At 40.6% G+C, this 9,355-nt stretch overlaps 1 protein-coding gene across 3 annotated transcripts in view; it reads right to left on the reverse strand.

Annotated features, from left to right (window-relative positions):
• STAG2 (STAG2 cohesin complex component) overlaps positions 1–8,933 on the reverse strand; it is a 192,241-nt gene extending 183,308 nt beyond the window's left edge. For 2 of the 3 annotated variants that reach the window (XM_073599424.1, XM_073599421.1), the window contains exon 1: positions 8,690–8,933. The gene's annotated coding sequence lies outside the window, so the exon portion shown is untranslated. Of the gene's footprint in view, positions 1–8,601 lie in introns of all 3 variants that reach the window. The other variant, XM_073599422.1, reaches the window with a different exon arrangement.
• Between the last annotated feature and the right edge of the window lie 422 nt (positions 8,934–9,355).

Below are 9,355 nucleotides of genomic sequence, written 5' to 3' on the forward strand. Positions count from 1 at the left end.
TTCTCCTGTGTATATTTCTTACACTGAACTTCTGCTATGATCTCTAACATCCAGTGAAAAGACAGGAAAGTAACCACATGACTTCAGCGTGCCAAATCATTCTGAGGTTGGAACAGCCAATCCTTGCAGAGCTGCTGAAGAAAGGAGTGGGGGAGGGAATTAAATACTGCATGTCTCTTAGGCTAGTGCACGAGATATGTAAATCACCTGTCACTCACAGCAAGGGGGAGTATTTGAAAAAGTTTCTCAGTTTGTCAAGATTTATCTCACTGAACAATAAAAGAGGATTGCTCAGAGATGGATTAACTCTGTGTGGCAAAACTGGGCTCAAATGATAGGAAATCTTATACTCTACAGTATGATATTAAAAAAAAAAAAAAAAAAACACACCACACACACACCTGCTTTTACAACCACTTTAAAATATGCCTCTAAACATCCTAATGTGCATGGAGAGATGGGATAAAACTGAGCTACTTCTACAGGCACAACACAAAAATCCTGTAGAAGCAGCGTTCTTTAAGTCAGTGTGCATGAAGCCTCTGAGACTGAGTGGCTATACCAGAATGATGCCTGCAGATTTAGGTATCCTTTTCAGCCAGCAATCAGCCTTTATGTAAAAGCAATCCCAGCGGCTAATTAGCCTCTAGACAGTGACAATTAGCCTCTAGACAGTGGCAGGGAACGCGCCCCCCCACCCACCGTCTTTCATGGTTTTCTCAGGCTCTCCTGTCCCAACAGGGAACCCGAGAATGCAGCAGGTGGTTCTGCCAGCTGACCATAGAGCTGATTGGAGTCGTTCTGGACTCCGATCAGCTCTATGGCCTAAGAAACCGGAAGCTACGAGCATTTTTGCCGGATATAAACAGCGCCATTGGGAAATTGGGAAAACACACCGATCTTGGTGTGGTCAGATGCTTTGAGGGCAGAGGAGAGAACTAGGGTCTAAAAAAAAAAAAAAAAAAAAAAAAAAAAAAAAGGAAGAAGAAGGAGGGAGTACCTGTCACTACCTATTGCTATCAGAGGGGATATTTACATTCCCTGAAATATCAATAAAAATGATAACAGGAACAGTTTAAAAATATATTTTAAAAAAAGCACACCTGTCCCTCAGTGCCCACGCACAAAGGCGAACGCAAGCGTCGGTCTGGTGTCATAAAACAGCAATTGCACCATGCATGTGAGGTATCACCGCAAAGGTCAGATCGAGGGCAGAAATTTTAGCAGACCTCCTCTGTAAATCTAAAGTGGTAACCTGTAAAGGAGTTTAAAGGCTTTTAAAAATGTATGCAGTTTGTCACCACTGCACGTTTGTGCGCAATTTTAAAGCATGTTGTGTTTGGTATCCATGTACCCGGCATAATATCTTTTATTTCATCAAAAATTTGGGCAATATAGTGTTTTTCCAAAAAAAAAAAAAAAAGTTGCAACACCCACCATTTTAATCTGTAGGGTCTTTGCTTTAAAATATATATTTATTTATTTATATTATGTTTGGGGAATCAAAGTAATTTTCTAGCAAAGAAAAAATGTTTTCATGTAAATAAAAAGTGTCAGAAAGGGCTTTGTCTTCAAGTGGTTAGAAGAGTGGGTGATGTGTGACACGAGCTTCTAATGTTGTGCATAGAATGCCAGGACAGTTCAACCCCCCCCCCCCAAATGCACCCTTTTTTGGAAAGTAGACACCCCAAGCCATTTGCTGAGAGGCATGTTGAGTCCATGGAATATTTTATATTTTGTCACAAGCTTCAGGAAAAACGACAAACTTTTTTTTTTTTTTAAGCCGCGTAAAGGACCCCAAAAAACAATCACCGCCTTCGGGCTTTCTAAAAAAAAAAAAAAAAAAAAAAAAAAAAAAAAAAAAAAAAAAAAAAAAAAAAAAGGGGGCGCAAAATTGTGATTTTACTACTCACTACCTATAACCGTTACGGAGGCCCTGAAATGTCCAGATAGCACAAACACCCCCCCCCCCCAAATTACCCCATTTTGGAAAAGTAGACATCCCAAGGTATTTGCTAAGAGACATGGTGAGCATTTTGCAGTTCTCATTTGTTTTTGAAAATGAAGAAAAAAAAAAAAAATAATAATTTTTTTTTTTTTTTTTCAATTTTCAAAACTTTGTGACAAAAAGCGAGATCTGCAAAATACTCAACACACCTCTCAGCAAATAGCCTGAAGTGTCTTCTTTCCAAAATGGGGTCATTTCTGGGGGTTGTGCTAACTTGACATTTCATTGCCCCCGAAACTGCGATAGGTAGTGGACTTGACTGAAGGCCTGAACTTTGTGTAGTTTTTTTGTCATTTTTCAATCACTTGTGACAAAAAAAAAATAAAAAAAGCAAGACATTTCATTGGGCTCAACATGCCCCAGCAATTTCCTTTTTGCGCAAACCAATAAATATACGCTTGACTTTTTTTTTTTTTTTTTAAACCAAAGACATGTGGCCGAATACATTTTGGTCTAAATGTTTGACTAAAATTGGAGTTTATTGGATTTTTTTTTTTTTTTTTTATCATATAACAACAAAAAGTAGAATTTTTTTCTAAATTGCCAGTCTTTTTCCGTTTATAATCACAAAAAAAAAAAAAAAAAAAAAAAAAGAAGAAGATTGCAGGGGCGATCAAATACCATCAAAATAAAGCTCTATTTGTGGGGGGGGGGGACATAAATTCCATTTGTGTACAGCATTGCATGACCACGCAATTACCAGTTAAAGCAGCGCAGTGCCAAATTGTAGTACAAAGTGCCCTGGTCATTGAGCAGCCAAATCTTCCAGGGCTGAAGTGGTTAAAGGGAAAGTTCACCTTTACAGAAAAATCTGTATGGTGAACTTATACAGGACACCCCCCCCCCCCGGTCCCACTGACCTGAAACGCGACGATCACCCGTTCTGACACCTCGTATAGCCAGCCGCCTCACCAATCTGGGGCTTAAAAATCCCCTCGGCTTAATCTCCAAAATCTACCTAGTCAGGAACATTTAGGAGCATTCTAGTTGGTCGGCGCCGACCAATCAGAAGCCCCGTAGCCTGTCCTGTCACTGCCGGTGAAGAGGAGAGAAAGCCCCGGGGATGTCAAATCCCCTGACTGGTAAAGCAGTAATACAAGGTGTCAGAACAAACGATATACACTCTCCAGGTTAGCGGGACTGGGTGTGATGGGGACAGGGTCCAGTGTAAGTTCACCTTTAGCCGCGTACACACGAGCGGAATGTCCGACAGAAGCTTTTCATCGTCTATTCCGATCGTGTGTAGGCCTTATCTAGGGCTGAAACAACTAATCGATTAATCGACAACTAATCGATTATGAAATTAATCGATTACTATTTTCATAATCGATTAATCGGCCAGTAACATAATGGGGTTGAAAAAAAAACTAAAATGAGCCCTTTATAGTACAAAAAGAGCAAATAATCGCTACTGCAAATATTACTTTCACAGTTCTACACTAAAAAAATTAACCCCTTACAGTAGTGATTATCTGCTTTTTTTTGTACTATAAAGGGCTAATTTTAGTTTTTTTCACCCCATTATGTTACTAAATGTCTTAGACCTGGTTCACATCTATGTGTTTTTTGGTGCTTTTTGCAGAAACGCACTACAGTTCATTCACACGGTTTCCTATGGGACACGTTCACGCAAAACGGTGATTTTTTGGTTCAATATACTTCAATAGAGAAGCTGCAGAAAAGCATGTAATGCGTTTTTGCAGCAATATGTGTTTTTTAATCTGCCCAACAACAAATTGGCCAAAACAATGCAAAAACGCAAATCGCAGCAAAATCACGTGCACAAAAATCAAAATGCACAGAAAAAAGCACTGCAGAAACAGATCAAAAGCAAACTGCATAGGTGTGTACTGAGCCTTATGCTGGCCACACGGATCAATTTTCAGATGAGAATATTCAGACGAAAAATCTTTGTACATTTGCTGAATGAAAGAACGAACGTTCTTAAAAAAAATGACATTTTTTTTGAAGGAAGACATTGTTTTTAATAAAAAAATTTGATCACTGAGTCTGATGATATTTACCATATTCACCCTTTAATAGTAGATACAGTATATCTCTCCTCTAATAGTAGATACAGTATATCTCTCCTCTAATAGTAGATACAGTATATCTCTCCTCTAATAGTAGATACAGTATATCTCTCCTCTAATAGTAGATACAGTATATCTCTCCTCTAATAGTAGATACAGTATATCTCTCCTCTAATAGTAGATACAGTATATCTCTCCTCTAATAGTAGATACAGTATATCTCTCCTCTAATAGTAGATACAGTATATCTCCTCTAATAGTAGATACAGTATATCTCTACTCTAATAGTATATGCAGTATATCTGCTCTAATAGTATATACAGTATATGTCTTCTGTCTGTTATGCTCAGAGTGGATTCGATATTTTGCTCCCTAACCATATAGTTGGTTGTTTTATATTTACCACTGCATAGAGATATTTAAGAATAAATTACCTTTTTTTTAAAACTGTACACATTAACTAAATTATACACCACACTTTTTTTTAAGGTTATTAACCGAATAATCGATTAATCGAAACAACAATCGGCCAACTAATCGATTATGAAAATAATCGTTAGTTGCAGCCCTAGCCTTATCGGACGTTTTTTTTTTCGAAAATTCTGACGGACCTAGAAAGGGAACATGTTTCAAATATTTCCGATGGAACCAATTCCTAATCGGGAAAACCGATTGTCTGTATGCTGTTCCGACTGACCAAATACAACGCATGCTCTGAAGGAAGTACTAGACAGAAGCTATTGGCTACTGACTATTGAACTTCCTTTTTCTAGTCCCGGCGTAAGTGTTGTACGTCACTGCGTTCTTGGCGGTCGGACTTTGGGTTGACCGTGTGTAGGCAAGACCGCTTGAATGGAATACCTTCGGAGTTTATTCCGATGGCAAAACCGGTCGTCTGTACGCGGCATTACAGATTTTCTGTAAAAGTTAACTTACACTTTAACCACAAACAGAGGGAAAATGAAAAATTTACACTTCTGCCACTAATAAAAACCACTTAAAACTATGGACTCAGCAGAGGGGTTGGGGGAACGACACACCAGAAGAGGAGCAGGCCTTCATTGTGCAAAACCATTGCACAGAGAAGGAAAGTATATGAGTGGGATTTACAATCAATCACCAAAACTTGTTTATGACCTCCTGTAGTCTACCACAAAATGTGTCACCAATAATGCCAATGAGTTTTAAAAAATAAATAAAAAAAAAAAAAAAATAAAAAAAAAAAAAAAAAGGGAAGAAGGAAGGGGGGACCATAGTTCTATCCCTCTATAGCCATTCCCTCCCCCCCATCTTGCTAGATTAATATATATATCACGATTCTGGCCAAAATGAGAATCACTTTTTTTTTTTTGCTTAGAATAAAAAGATCACAATTTTCACGACGTAAAATCTTTCACGTTATAAAAAAAAAAAAAATGGGCTAACTTTACTGGTTAGTTTGTTTTTTTTAATGCATTTGAAAGACCGCTGCGCAAATACAGTGTGACATAAAATATTGCAACAACCACCATTTTATTCTCTAGGTTCTCTACTAAGAGCTGAAAACTCAAATAATATTATCAACCTTCCCAGCTATCCTCTGGATCACAGAGCACCCTGCAGAGTGATAACAGCACAATAAAGCAGCCCATACAGGAATTCATTTTTTTCCCCCTTTTCCCATTAAAACCATGAACTGGATGACTGATGCAGATGGAGGAATGTTCCCCGCTGAGCTACTGTATATTGGCAGTGGGGATAACTCCTGGGTTAGATATGCTTAAAGGGAAAGTAGGTCCATACACTTTATCATTTGTACTTTAACTCAAGTGTGAAAGCAATTAAATAACCAAAAAAGGGCTGTGCTGCAACCAGTTTACAAAGTGCCCTACCATTTGACCATAACTTATTCACACAATATACATGTGTTTAGAACAGATCACGGGCAGTAAACCATTGCATTGGAATTGTTTTTGTTGGCCTCATCTGAAAGATCATAGGTTAACAAAAAAATTGGCAAATCAACTTTAAAAGTTCTATTAATAAAAATGTTTTCAAATAAGATTCACTCATTTGTCCAAATTGAATTGGAAAAAATGTATTATTCCGGAGTGAAAGTTGTGATTCTTGGGTAAACATATTTATAAATTGACACCCCTCCCAGTAGATGATTGAAAAATACATTTTAAAATTAAAATGACAAAATCCCTGCAGATACAAGCTAAAATCATCCAAACTATTTACACTTAGCTAATCTTTAGCACAAGTGTGTGCAAAAAGCAAAATAAAACCCTCTACAACTTCAACACTGCAATAGGTGAAAGGATGTAGATTTTCAAATAACCACACATAGCAAAGAAAATGGTTTGCATTTAAGAGTAATACAGCTAGAGAGACAAATTCTCATGCATATTATTAGCCACATATACATTTTACATGTTGCATAAAATAACACACATTTAGCAAAACAAAATATCTTTTGATGTAAAGTGATAAGCATGACATTTGTTTGTGTACAAGTTTAAACGAACAGAGCACAGAAAATCAGTAGTAGAATTGGAAAACAAAGCTTGAGTCACTTTCAAAGTCAACATTTTGCATGTCCTATTTTTCTTCTTTATTAGGTTATTTAGATTCTCTACCAAACAATTAATCAATAAAATCACAGTACAGCTGCAAAATGCCCCTTAGTCATGTTCTACTGGCTATGTATAGAATGCAGTACAACAGGTTAAATGTGTTAACTCAGCAAGCAAACATGCTAAGCTACAGCAAACCAAAGCAAGTCACAAACTGGAATCAGCAGAGCGTTGTATTCAGAGAGCGAGAGAACTTGTTACCACACCCACCTCATACCACCAACAAATGAGAAGCAACAGAATGGGAGGGTGGCAGCATACGAGCCATGAAGGCCCCACCATGCTATGACGCAGTTAGGCTACCTGATCTTCCCCTCCCTCTGACAACATTGTTCTTTTGCAAGGAAGACAACATAGCTGTGAGGCGGTATACCAACTTTCTTTCCTCCTAAACTAGATCTTAATATGAGAGCAATACAATCACTTAGGATTATTTGCATTCTGAATAGCAATTGCGTGTTAAGACCAATATTTTGAGCAGGGTCATTCCAAAAAAAACAAAAACAAAAAAATACACCAGCAAGCCCAAGTGATAATTTGCATTAGATGTGGAAATAAATCAAATTGCATAAAACAAAACACAAAAATGAGAATATGCATATTTAAAAGTGAAGTGTTTTTGTAGTGGCGTAACCTCAGTTTACTAGGCTTTTGATTAATCTCATAACAAGAGGGTGGGATTGGGAGGTAACCCACTATAGACAGTAAAAACAGAGGTGTGGCATATAAGGGAGGGAGTTACCAGGGGGGTGAATCTCATGACACCAAAGGAGAGGGCGTCTGAGAATGTAGAAAAGCCAATCAACTATACATGTCAAAACACTATACAGATACAAAAGAAGCTCAAATATATTCCATAACTAAACAACAAACCAAAACAAATGTGAGTGTTTACCAACATCTGGTGCTGTACTGATCAGGTTAAACACAGGGAGCGCTAACTTTATGGAATACATGATTCTGTGCCAAGTCAGCAGAATAAACGTTGTCTCTAACATGAAATAGAAATTTTTCTAAAAAAGGTGTAATAAAATCAGACGCTCTGTGGTTTTCCACACACTGACAAGCACCTACATTACGAAGCATATGTTACTTTTCATTCTGGAGCTTTGACTGCTATGTACCACGCTGACAAACGTGTACATCTGTTTACCCACATGTGTGAAGTGAGAGGACCTGGCATGAATCGAAATGATCATTTAGCTCACACTGGCAGCCCTGTGATTGGAACATGAAATAATAATCCCACCCAAAAGCAGCACATCCTGGATCACACCACCTACAAAACTTCAGCTTTGCCTTATTTCCTCAGCCTGTCATCTGCCTGCTGACTACACTACAGAGCGGACACCCCATCCACCACCTTTTCAGGACATCTGAAGAAGTAGCCGTGCTTATTTTGGGTGCCTGGAACATCCCCTCCCCCTCTTTTAACTCCAACAACAACTGGATCACAGACCACCAGAAATAATTATTTCCCCCCAAAGTAAAAAGTCAGGTAGATCCCAGGAGGAATCCATAGGTGTATTTTGGCCCCATGTGGCTGGGTGTGTGATCTCTGACCTCTGAGGATTACACGATCAGCCATGACTTATTTAGGAGTCGGTGACCGCATGTACCAATCAGAGCCCGAGGGGTTCAGGCCAGGTTACTCGCACACACACTGGCGCCAAAACAAGGGGCCACATCCAGCCTGACCCCACACACACACACGTGACCTCTGCTGGTTGCTATGGGTTACCGCGGACTTGGTTGGCTCGGTGCACACAGGCCCGGCCGGGGTCAGCACACTATGAGGGGAGACAATAAAGGGGGGACCCGGGCGGGCAGCGGGAGAACAGGAAGAAGAAAAGGCCTCGTCCTCCCTCCTCCTCCCCCCACCTCTCTCCTCCTCCCTCCTGGTCACCCGCTTCCCTCAGCCAGGCCCCAGACTCCGACCTACCTCCGACAACTGAGCGGGGAATCCCTTCCCCCCAACAAGGCCGCACCGAGGAAACTTCCACCAACGTGTCCGCCATTTTATAACTTACCTCAGCTCCAGCACAGCGCGCCTCCCGGGGGAGGGCCTCGTCCCGCCGGCCGCTACTAATCCCGACAACGGCCCCACACACACGGCGAGCCCACAGCGAACAGTCCGACGGCGGCAAGGCCTAATCCTTCTCCGGGCCCCGGATGACAAATACCAAACGCTTTGGCGGCGGCGGCTCGGGGTCGGCTTGAGTTGTTCGCTCCTCGGCAGCTCGAAGTCGAATGAGGCGCGCAGGCGCCACCTGGCGGCCACAAGGCGGTGTCCGGCTCTCGCTGGGGCGCAGCGCCACCTAATGGGCAGAGCCCTTGTTTTGGTTATTTCATTAACCCCGGCGCTGCCAGGCCGGACACTCACACCTCCTGTAACCCCTTCCCTGCCAGGCACTGACTTTTCCTTAATGGGATCGCTTGTCTACATTCACCTTCCCGTGTTTTTCTAATAAACGTGTAGCGGCGCTCTGCTCACAGCGGTGTATATAATCTGGCCATTGCATGAAATGTGCTGATTACTTTAAGGATTTTACAATATATCTGTGCAAAGAGCAAGATCTCAGCAATGAATGGATGTTATATGAATGGTATAAAGCGGGCCGGTCATCCTACAACAGTCTCTATGGGATTTACCATCAGCCATGTAGTAGGAGGGCCTGCCTGACCATACATGGCCT

This window comes from Aquarana catesbeiana, linkage group LG09 (genome assembly GCF_042186555.1).
Source record: "Aquarana catesbeiana isolate 2022-GZ linkage group LG09, ASM4218655v1, whole genome shotgun sequence".
Classification (NCBI taxonomy): Eukaryota; Metazoa; Chordata; class Amphibia; order Anura; family Ranidae; genus Aquarana; species Aquarana catesbeiana.